The 23,155-nt window shown below is 53.1% G+C and overlaps 2 protein-coding genes across 2 annotated transcripts in view; one reads left to right on the top strand and one right to left on the bottom strand.

Moving 5' to 3' along the window:
• LOC141060494 (uncharacterized) overlaps positions 1-23,155 on the bottom strand; it is a 561,818-nt gene that overhangs the window by 269,517 nt on the left and 269,146 nt on the right. The gene's annotated exons all lie outside the window — the stretch shown is intronic.
• LOC141060480 (uncharacterized) overlaps positions 13,734-23,155 on the top strand; it is a 61,522-nt gene continuing 52,100 nt past the window's right edge. The window contains 1 exon segment of the mRNA XM_073556743.1: positions 13,734-13,820. The gene's annotated coding sequence lies outside the window, so the exon portion shown is untranslated.

Here is a 23,155-nt window from a genome sequence, read left to right as displayed (position 1 = left end):
CACTTGTCACGCACACACACAGCTCACACGTATCACACACAGCTCACACGTATCACACACAGCGCACACGTATCACACACACACAGCTCACACATATCACACACACACCTCACACGTATCACACACACAGCTCACACGTATCACACACAGAGCTCACACGTACCACACACACACAGCTCACACGTATCACACACACACAGCTCACAAGTATCACACACACACAGCTCACACGTATCACACACAGCTCACACATATCACACACACAGCTCACACGTACCACACACACACAGCTCACACACACACAGCTCACACGTATCACACACACACAGCTCACACATATCACACACACAGCTCACACGTATCACACACACACAGCTCACACATATCACACACACACACAGCTCACACATATCACACACACACACAACTCACACGTATCACACACACACACCTCACACGTATCACACACACACAGCTCACACGTATCACACACAGCTCACACGTATCACACACAGCTCACACGAATCACACACAGCTCACACGAATCACACACAGCTCACACGAATCACACACACACAGCTCACACGTACCACCACCAGAAGCTCCTCACCATCTCAATGCCACCACCAACAGCTACATACCTCCATCAGCAGCCCCACACATCACACTACCACAATCAGCAACCCCACTCCATCACACTACCAACATCAGTATCACAACATAATTGCAATACCACCACCAACAGCTCCACACCATCACACTACCACTACCAGTAGCATCACACTACTAGCAGCCCCACACCATTACACTACTAGGAGCAGCAGCGCCACACCATCACACTACTATGAGCAGCAGCTCCATACCATCACACTACCACCACCATGAGTCTCACACCATCACAGTACCACCACCAGCAGCCCTACACCATCACACTACCACCACCAGCAGCCCCACACCATCACACTACCACCACCAGCAGCTCCACACCATCACACTACCACCACCAGCAGCCCCACACCATCACACTACCACCACCAGCAGCCCCAGAACCATCACACTACCACCACCATGAGTCTCACACCATCACACTACCTCCACCAGCAGCCCTACACCATCACACTACCACCACCATGAGTCTCACACCATCACACTACCACCAGCAGCCCTACACCATCACACTACCACCAGCAGCCCCACACCATCACACTACCAGCAGCTCTACACCATCACACTACCACCACCAGCAGCCCCACACCATCACACTACCTCCACCATGAGTCTCACACCATCACACTACCACCACCAGCAGCCCTACACCATCACACTACCACCACTAGTCTCACACCATCACACTACCTCCACCAGCAGCCCTACACCATCACACTACCACCACCACGAGTCTCACACCATCACACTACCACCAGCAGCCCTACACCATCACACTACCACCACCAGCAGCCCCACATCATCACACTACCAGCAGCTCTACACCATCACACTACCATCACCAGCAGCCCTACACCATCACACTACCACACTACCACCACTAGTCTCACACCATCACACTACCTCCACCAGCAGCCCTACACCATCACACTACCACCACCAGCAGCCCCACACCATCACACTACCACCGCCATGAGTCTCACACCATCACACTACCACCACCAGCAGCTCCACACCATCACACTACCACCACCAGCAGCCCCACACCATCACACTACCACCACCATGAGTCTCACACAATCACACTACCTCCACCAACAGGCCTACACCATCACACTACAACCACCATGAGTCTCACACCATCACACTACCACCACCAGCAGCCCTACACCATCACACTACCACCACCAGCAGCTCTACACCATCACACTACAACCACTAGTCTCACACCATCACACTACCTCCACCAGCAGCCCTACACCATCACACTACCACCACCATGAGTCTCACACCATCACTCTACCACCAGCAGCCCTACACCATCACACTACCACCACCAGCAGCCCCACACCATCACACTACCAGCAGCTCTACACCATCACACTACCACCACCAGCAGCCCTACACCATCACACTACCTCCACCATGAGTCTCACACCATCACACTACCACCACCAGCAGCCCTACACCATCACACTACCACCACCAGCAGCTCTACACCATCACACTACCACCACTAGTCTCACACCATCACACTACCTCCACCAGCAGCCCTACACCATCACACTACCACCACCATGAGTCTCACACCATCACACTACCACCAGCAGCCCTACACCATCACACTACCACCACCAGCAGCCCCACACCATCACACTACCAGCAGCTCTACACCATCACACTACCATCACCAGCAGCCCTACACCATCACACTACCACCACTAGTCTCACACCATCACACTACCTCCACCAGCAGCCCTACACCATCACACTACCACCACCATGAGTATCACACCATCACACTACCACCAGCAACCCTACACCATCACACTACCACCACCAGCAGCCCCACACCATCACACTACCAGCAGCTCTACACCATCACACTACCATCACACTACCATCACCAGCAGCTCCACACCATCACACTACCACCACCAGCAGCCCCACACCATCACACTACCCAGGGCCGGTTTTAGGCAAAGTGGGGCCCTAGGCAAAGTTTAAAATGGGGCCCCAAATGCTAACATATTGCACATCACACAGAAGCATTTCGATTGTATTTACATGCGCTGAACTAAGGCCGCTAAATGAGCGACAAAATTGAAGAAGTCGTTCAATACTTGTTTCCCGGCCTCTTTCCACCGTCTGAGAAAGAATGATGGGAACAGAATGATCACTAATGGATCACTAAGGGGTGTGCACACGTTGCGGTTTTTGCTGTGGATCTGCAGCCAATTTGGTCCTGTGGATCCGCAGCAGTTTCCATGCAGTTTACAGTACCATGTAATCCTATGGAAAACCAAATCCGCCGTGCACATGCTGCGGAAAATTCCGTGCAGATATGCTGCAGTTTATTTTCCACAGCATGTTACTTCTTTTTTGCGGAACCGCAGCTGCAGTGTATGTTCCGGGACATACAAATCAAGCAATCTCTCTCTCTCATCCGCACTGCCAAACCGCACTAGAACTTACATCAAATCCGCTGTACACATGCTGGGAATCCGCAGGAAAAATGCATGTGTTTTACCCTGCGGTTTCTGCCAAGAGATATGGATTCACTGCAAAAAAAGTTGCAGACTAATCCGCAACGTGTGCACAGTGCACACACCCTAACAGATCACCATACAGTATCATGTTAGCAGCACATCTACAGTTTACATCCCATAGTCCTCCATACAATATAATCTGCCCCATAGTCCTTCATATAGTATAGTACACTCTTCAGTCCTCCATATAGTATAATACACTCCTCATAGCCCTCCATATATTAAAATACACTGCTCAGTCCTCCATATAGTATAATACACTCCTCATAGTTCTCCATATAGTATAATCCACCACCATAGTCACCCATGTAGTACAATTCACTTCCCATAGCATAATGCACCCCATAGTACTTCATATAATGTATTAACCATAGTCCTCGATACAGTATAATGCAGCCCACATATAGTATAATGCAGCCACCCAATAGAGCATAATGCAGCCATCCCACAGAGAATAATGAAGCCCCGCCATACAATATAATGTAACCCCCATAGAATATAATGCAGCCCCCCTCTTATAGTATAATGCAGCCACCCCTTAGAGAATAATGCAGCTTCCCCAGAGTATAATGCAGCCACTCCACAGAATATAATGTAACCCTCCATAGAATATAATGCAGCCCCACCCCCATATAGTATAATGCAGCCCCTCCATAGAATATATGGCAACCCCCTCATAGGATATAATGCAGCCCCTTATTTAGTATAATGTAGCCCCTCCATAGAATACAATGTAGCCCTCCTCATATAGTATAATGCAGCCCCCATCGAATATAATAAATATAATACAGCCTCCCCATAGAACATAATGTAGCCCCAAATAGAATATAATACAGCCCACCTCCCCATAGAATATAATGTAGCCCCCATATTATATAACACAGCCTCCCCTATAGAATATAATGTAAAATGTACCCCCCATGGTATATAACAGCCGCATAGTATATAGCCCAGCACCACATGGTATACAGCCCAGCCCACCATGATATACAGCCCACCATGGTATACAGCCCACCATGGTATAATACAGCCCAGCATGGTATATAGCCCGCCAGAATGGTATAATACAGCCCAGTATGGTATATAGCCCCCAGAATGGTATAATACAGCCCAGCATGGTATAATACAGCCCAGCATGGTATATAGACCCCCCAGAATGGAATAATACAGCCCAGTATGGTATAATACAGCCCAGCATGGTATATAGCCCCCCCAGAATGGTATAATACAGCCCAGCATGGTATATAGACCCCCCAGAATGGAATAATACAGCCCAGTATGGTATAATACAGCCCAGCATGGTATATAGCCGCCCCAGAATGGTATAATACAGCCCAGCATGGTATGGTATAATACAGCCCAGCATGGTATATAGCCCCCCCAGAATGGTATAATACAGCCCAGCATGGTATAATACAGTCCATCATGGTATAATACAGCCCAGTATGGTATATAGCCCCCCCCAGAATGGTATAATACAGCCCAGCACGGTATAATACAGCCCAGCATGGTATATAGATCCCCCAGAATGGTATAATACAGCCCAGCATGGTATATAGCCCCCCAGAATGGAATAATACAGCCAAGTATGGTATAATACAACCCAGCATGGTATATAGCCCCCCCAGAATGCTATAATACAGTCCAGCATGGTATAATACAGCCCAGCATGGTATATAGCCCCCCGAGAATGGTGTAATACAGCCCAGCATGGTATAATACAGCCCAGCATGGTATATAGCCCCCCAGAATGGTATAATACAGCCCAGCATGGTATAATACAGACCAGCATGGTATATAGCCCCCCCAGAATGGTATAATACAGCCCAGCATGGTATAATACAGCCCAGCATGGTATATAGCCCCCCCAGAATGGTATAATACAGCCCAGCATGGTATATAGCCCCCCAGAATGGTATAATACAGCCCAGCATGGTATAATACAGCCCAGCATGGTATATAGCCCTCCCAGAATGGTATAATACAGCCCAGCATGGTATATAGCCCCCCCAGAATGGTATAATACAGCCCAGCATGGTATATAGCCCCCCCGAGAATGGTGTAATACAGCCCAGCATGGTATATAGCCCGCCAGAATGGTATAATACAGCCCAGTATGGTATATAGCCCCCCAGAATGGTATAATACAGCCCAGCATGGTATATAGCCCCCCCAGCATGGAATAATACAGCCCAGTATGGTATATAGCCCCCCAGAATGGTATAATACAGCCCAGCATGGTATATAGACCCCCCAGAATGGAATAATACAGCCCAGTATGGTATAATACAGCCCAGCATGGTATATAGCCCCCCCAGAATGGTATAATACAGCCCAGCATGGTATATAGCCCCCCCAGAATGGTATAATACAGCCCAGTATAGTATATAGCCCCCCGAGAATGGTGTACTACAGCCCAGCACGGTATAATACAGCCCAGCATGGTATATAGCCCCCCCCAGAGTGGCCCCACAGTCCAGTACTTACACTAATTTAAAAAAAAAAAACCCAAAAAACACTCCTCACCTTCTCCTCGTGTCTGCGCTGCTGGCTGCTCCTGTCTCCTCCTGCACTGTCTGGCACACAGTGACAGAGCGATGACGTCATCGCGCCCCCACTGTGTCAGAGGCAGAGCGGGGAATGATGGGAGATGGAGCGTCAGCTGACACTCTCTCCTCCATCACTGCCTCCTTCAGTGCGGCGGCGGGAGTCGGCGCTGGGGGCAGTCGGGCCCTCCTGCCTCACAGGGGCCCCATAGCGGCTGTGTGATGTGCCGCTGGCTGGGGGCCCCTGGAGGAACGGCCCCCAGCCAGCCCATAACGCCGGCCCTGACACTACCTCAACCAGCAGCCCCACACCATCACACCACCAGCAGCTCCACACCATCACACTACCACCACCAGCAGCCCTACACATCACACCACCACCACCAGCAGCCCCACACCATCACACTACCACCACCAGCAGCCCCACACCATCACACTACCACCACCAGCAGCATCACACCACCACCACCAGCAGCCCCACACCATCACACTACCACCACCAGCAGCCCCACACCATCACACTACCACCACCAGCAGCATCACACCACCACCACCAGCAGCTCCACACCATCACACTACCACCACCAGCAGCCCCACACCATCACACTACCACCACCAGCAGCTCCACACCATCACACTACCAGCAGCTCTACACCATCACACTACCACCACCAGCAGCCCCACACCATCACACTACCACCACCAGCAGCTCCACACCATCACACTACCACCACCAGCAGCCCCACACCATCACACTACCACCACCAGCAGCCCCACACCATCACACTACCACCACCAGCAGCCCCACACCATCACACTACCACCACCAGCAGCCCCACACCATCACACTACCACCACCAGCAGCCCCACACCATCACACTACCACCACCAGCAGCCCCACGCCATCACACTACCACCACCAGCAGCTCCACACCATCACACTACCAGCAGCTCTACACCATCACACTACCATCACCAGCAGCCCCACACCATCACACTACCACCACCAGCAGCCCCACACCATCACACTACCACCACCAGCAGCTCCACACCATCACACTACCAGCAGCTCTACACCATCACACTACCACCACCAGCAGCCCCACACCATCACACTACCACCACCAGCAGCTCCACACCATCACACTACCACCACCAGCAGCCCCACACCATCACACTACCACCACCAGCAGCCCCACACCATCACACTACCACCACCAGCAGCCCCACACCATCACACTACCACCACCAGCAGCCCCACACCATCACACTACCACCACCAGCAGCCCCACACCATCACACTACCACCACCAGCAGCTCCACACCATCACACTACCACCACCAGCAGCCCCACACCATCACACTACCACCACCAGCAGCTCCACACCATCACACTACCAGCAGCTCTACACCATCACACTACCACCACCAGCAGCCTCACACCATCACACTACCATCACCAGCAGCTCCACACCATCACACCACCACCACCAGCAGCTCCACACCATCACACCACCACCACCAGCAGCCCCACACCATCACACTACCAGCAGCTCTACACCATCACACTACCATCACCAGCAGCCCCACACCATCACACTACCAGCAGCTCCACACCATCACACCACCACCACCAGCAGCCCCACACCATCACACTACCATCACCAGCAGCCCCACACCATCACACTACCAGCAGCTCCACACCATCACACTACCACCACCAGCAGCTCCACACCATCACACTACCAGCAGCTCTACACCATCACACTACCACCACCAGCAGCCCCACACCATCACACTACCACCACCAGCAGCTCCACACCATCACACCACCACCACCAGCAGCTCCACACCATCACACTACCACCACCAGCAGATCCACACCACCACCACCAGCAGCTCCACACCATCACACTACCACCACCAGCAGCTCCACACCATCACACTACCATCACCAGCAGCTCCACACCATCACACCACCACCACCAGCAGCCCCACACCATCACACTACCACCACCAGCAGCTCCACACCATCACACTACCAGCAGCTCTACACCATCACACTACCATCACCAGCAGCTCCACACCATCACACTACCACCACCAGCAGCTCCACACCATCACACCACCACCACCAGCAGCTCCACACCATCACACTACCACCACCAGCAGATCCACACCACCACCACCAGCAGCTCCACACCATCACACTACCACCACCAGCAGCTCCACACCATCACACTACCATCACCAGCAGCTCCACACCATCACACCACCACCACCAGCAGCCCCACACCATCACACTACCAGCAGCTCTACACCATCACACTACCACCACCAGCAGCCCCACACCACCAAACTACCACCACCAGCTGCCCCACACCATCACACTACCACCACCAGCAGCCCCACACCACCAAACTACCACCACCAGCAGCCCCACACCATCACACTACCACCACCAGCAGCTCCACACCATCACACCACCACCAGCAGCCCCACACCATCACACCACCACCACCAGCAGCCCCACACCATCACACTACCACCACCAGCAGCTCCACACCATCACACTACCAGCAGCTCTACACCATCACACTACCACCACCAGCAGCCCCACACCATCACACTACCACCACCAGCAGCTCCACACCATCACACCACCACCACCAGCAGCTCCACACCACCACCACCAGCAGATCCACACCACCAGCAGCTCCACACCATCACACCACCACCACCAGCAGCTCCACACCATCACACTACCACCACCAGCAGATCCACACCACCACCACCAGCAGCTCCACACCATCACACTACCACCACCAGCAGCTCCACACCATCACACTACCATCACCAGCAGCTCCACACCATCACACCACCACCACCAGCAGCCCCACACCATCACACTACCAGCAGCTCTACACCATCACACTACCATCACCAGCAGCCCCACACCATCACACTACCAGCAGCTCCACACCATCACACCACCACCACCAGCAGCCCCACACCATCACACTACCACCACCAGCAGCTCCACACCATCACACTACCAGCAGCTCTACACCATCACACTACCACCACCAGCAGCCCCACACCATCACACTACCACCACCAGCAGCTCCACACCATCACACCACCACCACCAGCAGCTCCACACCATCACACTACCACCACCAGCAGATCCACACCACCACCACCAGCAGCTCCACACCATCACACCACCACCACCAGCAGCTCCACACCATCACACTACCACCACCAGCAGATCCACACCACCACCACCAGCAGCTCCACACCATCACACTACCACCACCAGCAGCTCCACACCATCACACTACCATCACCAGCAGCTCCACACCATCACACCACCACCACCAGCAGCCCCACACCATCACACTACCACCACCAGCAGCTCCACACCATCACACTATCAGCAGCTCTACACCATCACACTACCATCACCAGCAGCTCCACACCATCACACTACCACCACCAGCAGCTCCACACCATCACACCACCACCACCAGCAGCTCCACACCATCACACTACCACCACCAGCAGATCCACACCACCACCACCAGCAGCTCCACACCATCACACTACCACCACCAGCAGCTCCACACCATCACACTACCATCACCAGCAGCTCCACACCATCACACCACCACCACCAGCAGCCCCACACCATCACACTACCAGCAGCTCTACACCATCACACTACCACCACCAGCAGCCCCACACCACCAAACTACCACCACCAGCTGCCCCACACCATCACACTACCACCACCAGCAGCCCCACACCACCAAACTACCACCACCAGCAGCCCCACACCATCACACTACCACCACCAGCAGCTCCACACCATCACACCACCACCACCAGCAGCCCCACACCATCACACCACCACCACCAGAAGCCCCACACCATCACACTACCACCACCAGCAGCTCCACACCATCACACTACCAGCAGCTCTACACCATCACACTACCACCACCAGCAGCCCCACACCATCACACTACCACCACCAGCAGCTCCACACCATCACACCACCACCACCAGCAGCTCCACACCATCACACTACCACCACCAGCAGATCCACACCACCACCACCAGCAGCTCCACACCATCACACCACCACCACCAGCAGCTCCACACCATCACACTACCACCACCAGCAGATCCACACCACCACCACCAGCAGCTCCACACCATCACACTACCACCACCAGCAGCTCCACACCATCACACTACCATCACCAGCAGCTCCACACCATCACACCACCACCACCAGCAGCCCCACACCATCACACTACCACCACCAGCAGCTCCACACAATCACACTACCAGCAGCTCTACACCATCACACTACCATCACCAGCAGCTCCACACCATCACACTACCACCACCAGCAGCTCCACACCATCACACCACCACCACCAGCAGCTCCACACCATCACACTACCACCACCAGCAGATCCACACCACCACCACCAGCAGCTCCACACCATCACACTACCACCACCAGCAGCTCCACACCATCACACTACCATCACCAGCAGCTCCACACCATCACACCACCACCACCAGCAGCCCCACACCATCACACTACCAGCAGCTCTACACCATCACACTACCACCACCAGCAGCCCCACACCACCAAACTACCACCACCAGCTGCCCCACACCATCACACTACCACCACCAGCAGCCCCACACCACCAAACTACCACCACCAGCAGCCCCACACCATCACACTACCACCACCAGCAGCTCCACACCATCACACCACCACCACCAGCAGCCCCACACCATCACACTACCACCACCAGCAGCTCCACACCATCACACTACCAGCAGCTCTACACCATCACACTACCATCACCAGCAGGTCCACACCATCACACCACCACCACCAGCAGCCCCACACCATCACACTACCAGCAGCTCTACACCATCACACTACCACCACCAGCAGCCCCACACCACCAAACTACCACCACCAGCTGCCCCACACCATCACACTACCACCACCAGCCCCACACCACCAAACTACCACCACCAGCAGCCCCACACCATCACACCACCACCACCACCAGCCCCACACCACCAAACTACCACCACCACCAGCCCCACACCATCACACTACCACCACCAGCAGCTCCACACCATCACACCACCACCACCAGCAGCCCCACGCCATCACACTACCACCACCAGCAGCTCTACACCATCACACTACCACCACCAGCAGCTCCACACCATCACACTACCACCACCAGCAGCCCCACACCACCAAACTACCACCACCAGCAGCTCCACACCATCACACTACCACCACCTGCAGCTCTACACCATCACACCACCACCACCAGCAGCCCCACGCCATCACACTACCACCACCAGCAGCTCTACACCATCACACTACCATCACCAGCAGCTCCACACCATCACACTACCACCACCAGCAGCTCCACACCATCACACCACCACCAGCAGCCCCACACCATCACACTACCAGCAGCTCTACACCATCACACTACCACCACCAGCAGCCCCACACCATCACACTACCACCACCATCAGCTCCACACCATCACACTACCACCACCAGCAGCCCCACACCATCACACTACCATCACCATCAGCTCCACACCATCACACTACCATCACCAGTAGCTCCACACGATCACACTACCATCACCAGCAGCTCCACACCATCACACTACCACCACCATCAGCTCCACACCATCACACTACCATCACCAGCAGCTCCATACCATCACACTACCTCCTCCAGCAGCTCCACACGGCACACTTCCATTAGTTCGGACTGTAGGTATGTTGTTCTTATGGTGCGGTGCATTGTTAGCTTTATGCTCGTTCCACCATTGACTCCTCGTCAGTAGAATATTATCCCTGAAGTCTTAGGTTTTTTTTTAATGTAATTACAATGTAACCCTTTGTGTTCTTTCCTATCACCAGTGATTTGCGCCATTTTCGTCCATTGTTTTCCTTATTATGGACCAGAATAGGAATGATAAACCATTTCTACCCGTTAACCCTTTCACGAGCCATGCTGCACGTGTATGGCACCAGTCGGTAGCTGGTGAATGGAGCTCACGGGGTGATCTCGCCCCACACCCGGCAGATCATGGCTGTGTGTTCCTGCCAGGAGCGGCTTCTAACAATCGCAGATGGAGTGGAGCTCTGCCCTGGATTGTACCCCGGTAAATCCCATTTATCACGGGCCGGCATGGGGCAGCGTCATTCCATGCACCCGTCAGCACCACCGTGACGTGATGGCTGGCAGCTGATGGGCTCTTATGGCAGCCGGGGGTCTGCTGAGGACACTGTGGGGACGATTAGACACAGCGACAAGGGAAAAAAGTGTTTTAAAAAATATGAAAAAAAATTAAATTGTATAAGGTAAAATCAGCGCCTCCTCCTCTTATTTAATATTAAGATAATTTAAAAAATGCACCAAAGTGGAGTCACCAGGATCAGGAGGGTGCGATCTACGGGAATAATCACCCCGAGCTGTGACCACCGGGAGAAAGTCAGGAATTCCACCAAAAATGCTGCAACAAGCGATGAAAGCGCCACAGCTCCCCCAAAATGGTGTCATTAACCCTTCATCACCCCCAAAATGGCGCCATTAACCCTTCATCTCCCCCCAAATGGCGTCATTAACCCTTCATCTCCCCCCAAATGGCGTCATTAACCCTTCATCTCCCCCAAATGGTGTCATTAACCCTTCATCTCCCCCAAATGGCGTCATTAACCCTTCATCTCCCCCCAAATGGCGTCATTAACCCTTCATCTCCCCCAAATGGTGTCATTAACCCTTCATCTCCCCCAAATGGCGTCATTAACCCTTCATCTCCCCCAAATGGCGTCATTAACCCTTCATCTCCCCCAAATGGCGCCATTAACCCTTCATCTCCCCCAAATGGCGCCATTAACCCTTCATCTCCCCCAAATGGCGTCATTAACCCTTCATCTCCCCCAAATGGCGTCATTAACCCTTCATCTCCCCCAAATGGCGCCATTAACCCTTCATCTCCCCCAAATGGCGCCATTAACCCTTCATCTCCCCCAAATGGCGCCATTAACCCTTCATCTCCCCCAAAATGGCGCCATTAACCCTTCATCTCCCCCAAAATGGCGCCATTAACCCTTCACCTACCCCAAATGGCGCCATTAACACTTCATCTCCCCCAAAATGGTGTCATTAACCCTTCATCTCCCCCAAATGGCGCCATTAACCCTTCATCTCCTCCAAATGGCGCCATTAACCCTTCATCTCCCCCAAATGGTGCCATTAACCCTTCATCTCCCCAAAATGGCGTAATTAACCCTTCATCTCCCCCAAATGGCGTCATTAACCCTTCATCTCCCCCAAATGGCGTCATTAACCCTTCATCTCCACCAAATGGCGCCATTAACCCTTCATCTCCCCAAAATGACATCATTAACCCTTCATCTCCCCAAAATGGCGCCATTAACCCTTCATCTCCCCCAAATGGCGTCATTAACCCTTCATCTCCCCCCGCAAACAATAACAATTAATCTGGAGCTGTTCGGTGTCACCGTAACCGCAGTGATGAGGGGAATCACAGCGCCGGCTCCTCGGAACTACATAATGGACAAATAGCCAAAAATCTAGGTCACTCTTGGTTTTTTCCACAATTTCTTCTCACTTGGATTTTTTCCCGTTTCCCAGTAAACTATGAGGTAAAATAACCCGCGTCATCACTAGGAGAACTCTCCCCGCACCACCGAGCCTCACCCGGCTGCATGGCCAGAAAGAGAAGAGGCTGCGGGAAGAAGGAGGAGAGGAAGGGACGGAAAATCACCGGGAGGGGAAGAAGGGGTTAAAGAAGATCACCGGGAGGGGAAGAAGGGGTTAAAGACCAAGTCGTGGAGAAAGTTATAACAATATAATGGAGACCCGGATGACCAGACTCCTCCCCCTCCCCATGTGACTGATCACATGACAGTGACGTCACACAGGTCCTGTCCGCACTGAGCTCTGCAGAAGGAGGAGGTAGGTGTGCGCTGTGTACCCGGGATTATGGGGATTATTAACCCCTTTAGGACCGGACCGGTTTTGAGGTGAAAGAAGATGAAGATTTTCCTCACAGAATGAGTTGTGGTTTTTCTCTGGTGATGAGTGACCGCGACCTGATAACACCGCTGTATCCGAGCCCCCGGCCTGATAACACCGCTGTATCCGAGCCCCGGCCTGATAACACCACTGTATCCGAGCCCCGGCCTGATAACACTGCTGTATCCGAGCCCCGGCCTGATAACACCGCTGTATCCGAGCCCCAGCCTGATAACACCGCTGTATCCGAGCCCCGGCCTGATAACACCGCTGTATCCGAGCCCCCGGCCTGATAACACCGCTGTATCCGAGCCCCGGCCTGATAACACCGCTGTATCCGAGCCCCGGCCTGATAACACCGCTGTATCCGAGCCCCGGCCTGATAACACCTCTGTATCCGAGCCCCGGCCTGATAACACCGCTGTATCCGAGCCCCCGGCCTGATAACACCGCTGTATCCGAGCCCCGGCCTGATAACACCGCTGTATCCGAGCCCCGGCCTGATAACACCGCTGTATCCGAGCCCCGGCCTGATAACACCGCTGTATCCGAGCCCCCGGCCTGATAACACCGCTGTATCCGAGCCCCGGCCTGATAACACCGCTGTATCCGAGCCCCGGCCTGATAACACCGCTGTATCCGAGCCCCGGCCTGATAACACCGCTGTATCCGAGCCCCCGGCCTGATAACACCGCTGTATCCGAGCCCCCGGCCTGATAACACCGCTGTATCCGAGCCCCCGGCCTGATAACACCGCTGTATCCGAGCCCCGGCCTGATAACACCGCTGTATCCGAGCCCCAGCCTGATAACACCGCTGTATCCGAGCCCCAGCCTGATAACACCGCTGTATCCGAGCCCCCGGCCTGATAACACCGCTGTATCCGAGCCCCCGGCCTGATAACACCACTGTATCCGAGCCCCGGCCTGATAACACCGCTGTATCCGAGCCCCGGCCTGATAACACCGCTGTATCCGAGCCCCCGGCCTGATAACACCGCTGTATCCGAGCCCCGGCCTGATAACACCGCTGTATCCGAGCCCCGGCCTGATAACACCGCTGTATCCGAGCCCCCGGCCTGATAACACCGCTGTATCCGAGCCCCCGGCCTGATAACACCGCTGTATCCGAGCCCCCGGCCTGATAACACCGCTGTATCCGAGCCCCCGGCCTGATAACACCGCTGTATCCGAGCCCCCGGCCTGATAACACCGCTGTATCCGAGCACGCTCTTCACTGTCGCTTATGTCACCATTTTCCAGGTGCTGTAATGTTTTCAGTGTTCAGGATTTGAGGCTGTGGCGGTTTCTGTTTTCCATCCTGAGTCGATGTTTTTATTGATATCTCTTCGGCGCAGACACGATGTTTTCATCGCACGTTCTGACATTTTCTTGTTGTTCCAGCAGCAAAAAAAAAAAAAGACAATTCTGAGTTTTTGATTTTTTTTTCTCGTTACACCATTTACTAATTGGAATCATTAATTTTATACTTTGATCGGACTTTGACAAACACAAAATTTTAATGGGTGAAAAGGAGGGTGAGGCAGTTTCACACTAGCGTATGGAGGAGCTGCGGACTTAGCTCTGTGAAGCTCCGCCCACTGCCGCGCCTCCTCCATTCAGCTCCGCCTCTGTCAGCATGCGGCCTGCGTACCCTATCTTTAGCATTGGGTATGCAGGCCATGCTGATGTATGTAGATGCCTCTGCATGCTTCGTTTTGTCGGTGCGGCGAGCGCAACAAATTCCAATACGTTGCGTTCAGCGCAGGTCAAAACGACGCATGTGGGGTTTTTTTCAAGCAAGAGGAGAAGGAGGAGGATATGACTGATAGACACTCTGGGATTATGGACAGTTGAGAGGTGACATCTGGGCCAGAGAGGTAGATCTGAGTGTCGTCAGCATGTAGGTGGTACTGGAACCCATTGGACTTTTAGTTGTCCCTGGCCAAAGGTATAGATGGAAGAGAGTAGGGGTCCCAGGAAAGAGCTTTTACGAAACACCAGCAGAGAGGTCAGTAGTGTAGAATGGGAGATGTTAAATGCGGTTAGTGAGGTATCAGGAGTAGAGATGGGCTAACCCGAACTGTCAAGTTCGGTGTCCGCATCGAACACCTACTGTTCGGGCATGGACACCGAACACTGACTTCACCAGGAAGTCCGTGTTACTGTAAGGCTGTGTGCACACGCTGCGGATTTTGCTGCGGTTCCGCAGCGGTTTTGGCCGCTGCGGACCCGCAGCAGTTTTTGCTGCGGTGTACAGTACAATGATTCCCTATGGGAATCAAAAACCGCAGTGCAGACGGTGCGGAATTTTCCGCGCGGATTATCTGCGGTTTTCAATCCGCAGAAAGAATTGACATGTCAATTCTTTCTGCGGATTCCCCTGCGGTTTGCCATCTCCTCCATTGAGGAGATGAAAAACCGCAGGGCCAAACCGCAGAGCAATCCGCAGGTAAAACCGCAGGTCTTTTGACCTGCGGTTTCACCTGCGGATTTTACAAATTCCGCGCGGATGAATCCGCACCTAATCCGCAGCGTGTGCACACAGCCTTAGGGTTCGGCTGCCTGAGCACCGGGTGTTTGGCGTGATGTCATCTAATAGATGTGCCTTTTCTGGGCAGCTGCGTTCTGCTATTTTTAGGCTGGGGGGCAATATCCATGACCTCCTAGGAGCCTGAGAACACCAGCCCCCAGTTTTCTGCTTTAGCAAGATTGGTTGTCAAAATGTAGGAGAACTAGTGTTGAGCATTCCGATACCGCAAGTATCAGGTATCGGCCGATATTAGCTGTATCGGAATTCCGATACTTAGTTCCGATACTTTTTTCATATCGAATACCGGAATCGGAAGTTCCCATAATGCTAGGAGCCCGCTCGATTTGATTCAGCCAATGGGGATCCTCAGAAGTGTGGGCACATCCTGTTAGGCATGTAGGCATGTTAACTACTGGTATGGCTGTGATTGGCTGCTGAAATGATGTCATGATGCACTATAAAAAGCGCTGCAGCCGCCATTTCTGGTCACTCTGCTGTGAATTCAGTTAGGGACAGGCTGCTGTTGAAGACTGTGAGGGACAGTTAGAAATAGCGATTCCACAAAACATATAGTGCTTAACCCAGGCTACATAAACCACCACTGTAGCTTGCTTTTCCCTAGCAGCGCTGTTTTCACAGCTGTCTGCAAGTGCTGTGTGAGTGCAGACCCACGCTGTGTAGTGTGTCCTGCAGGCACGTCTGCTTGTAGGCCGCCCAGCGTGTGTCTCTGCCTCATACACATTTTTCTTTTATTGTTGCTTTTTTTCCCTCCTGTATAGTGTGCTTCCATACGTATCCATATACGTTGGTTGCAAACACTAAAGGAGTGGACAGCGGAGCCTTTCAGCAGCCTTTCAGTGCTATAGCCCATTTCTCTGCACTGTTTTTGGCTGTCTGATAGGTCTCTGTGTGTGAGTGCAGCTCTCGTTGCAGTGTGTTCTACAGCCACCGATAGCTGTAGTCCGCTCAGCGTGCGTCACTGCCTCATACATAGTCCTTTTTTTGCAGCTAATTTAGCCAGATTTTTGCTCCTATATTAGTGTGCTTCCAACCGCATCCATTGTCATTGGTTGGTTGCAAACACTATATAGGATTAGATAGAGGAGCCTTTTTGCTGGCTTGTGCCCTTCAGGGCCAGCCAGGCTAGTATCACCCTATTTTTTGGAGCCTCATCAATTGCATTGTAGGTTAGCTTCCTGCATTGTAATCGCTCCAAAAAGTTTGTGATACTATAGCTTTCAAACTTTGGTCACATCCTTTCCTTTCCCCCCACCCAAAAAAAAGGAAATAAAGTTCACCAAACACTCCACTTTACAGTTGTCTAGGCCACATTAGATCATATTAAAGTGTAGTACACACACTCTTAGCCAAATTAGTGTTTCTTATACTGGTTAGCAGGTGTTCAGGAATAAGAACACTAAGCCACCCCTTTTTTACTTTTCTGCCTATCTTTATCAGTCTACCAAGATGAAGAAGGCAGGGAGTAAGGCACGTGGCCGTGGAGTTTCAGCAGGGAGAGGACGGGGGGATTCAGCAGGGAGAGGACGGGGGGATTCGGTGTCTGCTGCGGCCACCAGTGACCCGGCATCCCCCACTTTTACCAGGCAACAGTCCTTAATGCTCAGCTTTGTAGGACCTCGCCGTACCCCACTGCTGTGTGACGAACAAATTGAAGCCGTTGTCGGATGGATGGCAGCTAACGCATCCACTTCAATGACTTCAGCATCCTCCCAAGGCCAGAGCACTGAAGAGCAACCATCTGTCTCTTCACCACCTGCCAAATTGCCCAGGCAGTCTGAGAGCCCTGGACAGGAGCCATCTCAATCTTTACTTCTGTTCTCAGAATCTGTTGGCTTGGAAAGAGGTGGCCAGCCAAGCAGCATTCTAGAGCGTGAAGAAGAGGGAGTATGCAGTGATGTGCAACTGCTTTGTCCCTCTGAATCTGAAGAGGCGGGTGGGCCAGTGCCTATGGTCAGCACACCTCAGTATGCATCAGATGATGATGAGACTCAGTTGCCAATTTCTGGTGCATACGGTGCTGGCGAGACAACCCAGGACCAGCCGGTGCTTGAAGAGGGGAGTGGAGATGATGAGGTCCTTGACCCATCATGGCGTCAGCCACAGGAAGATGGTGGGAGCAGCTCTGAGGAAGAGATTCCCCGAACGCCCAAAAGAGGAGGGAGAGGGCGGGGGCAGACTTGGTTTCCTGTAGCCTCCACTTTGGCACCCGTGAGGAGCAATCCTCTTCCAAAACACAAAACGGGCGCTCCCAGGACTTGCAGTGCATGGTCTTTTTTTGACACAGTTGCAGATGACATTTGCTTTGTCAAATGCAAGCTGTGTCATCAGAAACTGAAACGAGGGAAAAATGTGAGCAACCTCAATACCACAAATATGTGGAAACATGTGCGTACCAAGCACGAGGTGGAGTTACACAGACATACTGAAGATGTAGGCCAACCTTCAGCACCACCTACCACCTCTTCAGCTCGTGTTGGGGCCTCTTCCTCCAGCTCACACACAGCTGGTTCGGCTTCCTCACTGGAATGCCATGGAAGAACCACTGCCACTGTTGTCCAGAAACCCAGTGAAATTCCACCCACTGAACCACGTTCGCAGTCATCAGCACACTCCCAGGCCACTCACCAGCAATCGGTAGCACAGGCATGGGAGAAAAAGCGGCCATACTCGGCAAACCATCCCCGAGCACTGGCTCTGAATGCCGGCATTGCCAAACTACTGGCCCTTGAGATGCTGTCATTCAGGCTGGTGGAGACTGACACCTTCCGGAACTTTGTCATTGGCAGTTCCACAATACAATGTGCCCAGCCGCTTTTATTTCAGCAGGCAAGCTGTCCCTGCCCTGCAAAAGCATGTGGAGGGAAAAATTAAAAATGCGCTACTAAATGCCGTCAGTAGCAAGGTCCACCTGACCACCGATGCGTGGACCAGTAGCCATGGACAGGGACGATACCTTTCCCTCACTGCCCATTGGGTCAATGTTGTGGAGCCGGGTACAGATCTGGAGAGTGGCTCTGTACGTATTCTGCCAACTCCAAGGATTGCAGGAATGCAGTCTGTACATATTGAGTCCTCCTCCTACTCTAGTTCCTCGGAATCAGCACTGCGTGAGCCTGTTAGGCCAGATATGAGCACAGGTGTGGCCAAACGTCAACAGGCCGTCCTTAAATTAATTTCTTTGGGGAATCGGAGCCACACAGCACAGGAGCTCTGGAATGCCATCAAGCAGGAGAGCGATGTGTGGTTTGTGCCAGCGAATCTCCAGCCAGGTTTGGTAGTGAGTGACAATGGCCGAAATCTAGTGGCAGCTCTGGGCCTAGGCAACCTCACTCACATACCATGTCTGGCACACGTGCTCAATTTGGTCGTGCAGAGCTTTCTGAGGGACTATCCGGATCTTGATGCACTGCTGCACAAGGTTTGCCTAGAGTGTGCTCACTTGCGGCGTTCCAGCATGGCAAGATCGCGCATTGCATCTCTGCAACGCCGATTCCGCCTGCCAGAACATCGCATCATATGTGACCTCCCCACCAGGTGGAATTCAACGTTACATATGTTGGAGCGGTTGTGTGAGCAGCAGGCAGCAGTAATGGAGTACCAGCTGCATCAGGCGCAAACAAGTCGCACTGTGCGCCGGACACACTTCACCACCACTGAGTGGGCCACTATGAGGGACATCTGCCAAGTTTTGCGTGCCTTCGATGACTCCACGCGGATGGCCAGTGCAGATGATGCACTAATCAGCATGACTGTCCCCCTCATCTGTCTGCTTCAAAAAACCTTACAAGCACTAAGTGAGGAGGTTTTTGAAGAGGTCGAGGATGAGCAGTCAGAAGTGCCATCTGCTTCTGGCAAGTCTGCGCAACGTGCTTCCACACAAAGGCCCAGGCAGGGGACACTTAGTGAGGAGGATGACGAGGAGTCAATGGAGGAGGAGGAACACATCTCTCCAGAGGAGGGAGGTACACAAGGCTCTAGTAGTCAGTGTGTACAGCGAGGGTGGGGTGATGCTGAGCAGGCAGAGATGCTGCCTCAAGCTGGGGACAGCGTTTCCGGTCCAGTTGGCAGTCTGCAGCACATGGTTGATTTCATGCTGCAGTGCTTGTTAAATGACCGCCGCATCGCCAACATTCTCCACACGGCTGATTATTGGGTGTACACCCTCCTAGATCCTCGCTACCGGGACAACTTACAAAGCCTCATACCACAGTTGAACCGGGAGCGAAAAATGCGGGAGTACCAAGAAACACTTGTGCAGGCCATCATGTTCTCCATTCCCCCCATAAGTGTTGCTGGTAGTGCTTTTCAAAGCAGCCATGTGGGTAGAGGCAGTGGAGGAAGCTTTGCACAAAGAGGTAGCAGAGGCAGTGCCGCAGGACAAGGCAAGGCCAGTATGGCCCAAATGTGGAAAAGTTTTGTGGGACCGCCACAAACGGCTACACCATCACAGACGGCTCCAGTCAGCAGGAGGCAACGTTTCCGTCAGATGGTGACAGACTACTTGTCGTGCCCTGTTAGTGTTCTCCCAGACGGCTCTTCCCCGTTCAAGTATTGGGTCTCTAAGCTGGATACATGGCCAGAGCTTAGCCAGTATGCATTGGAGGTGCTGGCTTGCCCTGCTGCCAGTGTATTATCGGAACGTGTCTTTAGTGCTGCAGGTGGTGTGGTAACAGACCGTCGCACGCGACTATCCGCCGATAATGTTGACTGGCTTACTTTTGTGAAAATGAACAAGGCCTGGATCTCACCTGAATTTGCCAGTCCTCTTCCAGAATAAATAATTGGCTGGCAACAGGATCCAGGTCTCCTGTTGTGTTCATGTTTCTATGACCTGAACTTTATTTCCTGGGCTACAGCAACGCCCGTTGTTGCTCAGAAGTGCTGTCCGCACAGACAAAACACTCGCTCATGTGTAAGTGGGGTTCGGTAACGTCAGCTGATCCCCTGCTGTGTGTACGGCAAACTCTCCTGCTGCCTACAACTTCTGACTACCTCTGATTTAATATGTTCTCTGATTTGCCCTCTGTCTCCACTCTGTTTTGAGTATTTCCTCCGGTCTACAACACCGCCTGTTTCTGCTCTCAAGTGCCGTCTGCACAATCCACACTTGTTCCTGTGGTACCTGGATCCTGTAACATCTGCTCATCTCCAGAGTTGAGCACGGCAATGTCTCCTGCTTTGTCTACATTCCCACTACTTGTAGTGGAAATGTGGACAGAGCAGGAGACATTGCCTGACTCACCTCTAGGGAGAAGCTGCTGTTACAGAACCCCAGTAACACAGGAACAAGTGTGGGTTGTGCAGACGGCATTTCAGAGCAGCAACTGGCGTGGTTGGAAGCCAGCGGAAATACTCGAAACAGAGTGAAGACAGAGGCCTAATTGGAGTACGTTGACAGTTAGTAGTAGTCTAGAAACAATTGCAAACTGCCACCAAGTAGGCCTCGGCGTACTACCTGATTTTCCCTGGGCTCCGACAACGCCAGTTGGTGCTCGGAAGTGCTGTCCACACAGAAAAACACACTCGTTCATGTGAAAGTGGGGTTCGGTAACGTCAGCTGATCCCCTGCTGTGTGGCGGGCAAACTGCTGCTGCCTCCAAATTTTAGCTACTTCAGATTTAAACATTCTCTGATTTGGCCTCTGTCTCCACTCTGTCTCTAGTATTTCCCCTGACCTCCAACACCGCCAGTTCCTGCACACAGTTGCCGTCCACGCATTCCACACGTGTTCCTGTGTTACTGGGGTTCTGTTACGTCAGCAGATCCCCCAATGTGTGTCCGCCACCTTCCCACTGCAAGCGGTGGGAATGTGGACAGAGCAGGAGACAGTGGCAGACACACATCAGGGGATCTGCTGACATTACAGAATCCCAGTAACACAGGAACACGTGTGGATTGGGCAGACGGCTACTGTACGCATAAACTGGCGGTGTTGGTAGTCACGTGAAATCCTGGAAACAGAGTGGAGACAGATGCCTAATTGGAGCACGTTGACAGTCTGTTGTAGCCTACAAACAATCTAAAACTACCACCAAGTAGGCCTCGGCCTACACCATGATTGTCCCTGGGCTCCAACAACGCCAGTTGGTGCTCGGCAGTGTCTTTGGCACGGGGACTCCCTGTTGCCCAGCCTGGTTCCAGCACGCCTGCTGTTTCCGGGTAGTGTCAAGGTCACTATGCCACCAATCCGTTGTCCTGTCGTCTTGCGGCCGGGTTAGCCGACTCTACGGTGCCTGCAGTTTAGGTGACTCCTATGTGGGCTGCGGGAACTGGCACTGAAGGCTGGATCCGTAGTGCCAATGGGACATGGACCCCCTGTAGGACTGTGGGTTTCGGTAACTGCGGCCGGCTTGCGGCCTGGCTACTTTGCTTTCAATGGGTACCTTCTGCTACCCACCCGGGTTCCAGCACCGTCAGCTGGTTCTTGGCAGTGTCTTTGGCACGGGGACTCCCTGTTGCCCAGCCTGGTTCCAGCATGCCTGCTGTTTCCGGGTAGTGTCAAGGTCACTATGCCACCAATCCGTTGTCCTGTCGTCTTGCGGCCGGGTTAGCCGACTCTACGGTGCCTGCAGTTTAGGTGACTCCTATGTGGGCTGAGGGAACTGGCACTGAAGGCTGGATCCGTAGTGCCAATGGGACATGGACCCCCTGTAGGACTGTGGGTTTCGGTAACTGCGGCCGGCTTGCGGCCTGGCTACTTTGCTTTGAATGGGTACCTTCTG

This window comes from Dendrobates tinctorius, unplaced genomic scaffold (genome assembly GCF_039654945.1).
Source record: "Dendrobates tinctorius isolate UK_male_01 unplaced genomic scaffold, ASM3965494v1 ptg000237l, whole genome shotgun sequence".
Classification (NCBI taxonomy): Eukaryota; Metazoa; Chordata; class Amphibia; order Anura; family Dendrobatidae; genus Dendrobates; species Dendrobates tinctorius.
This window is presented reverse-complemented; position numbering and strand designations above follow the sequence as displayed.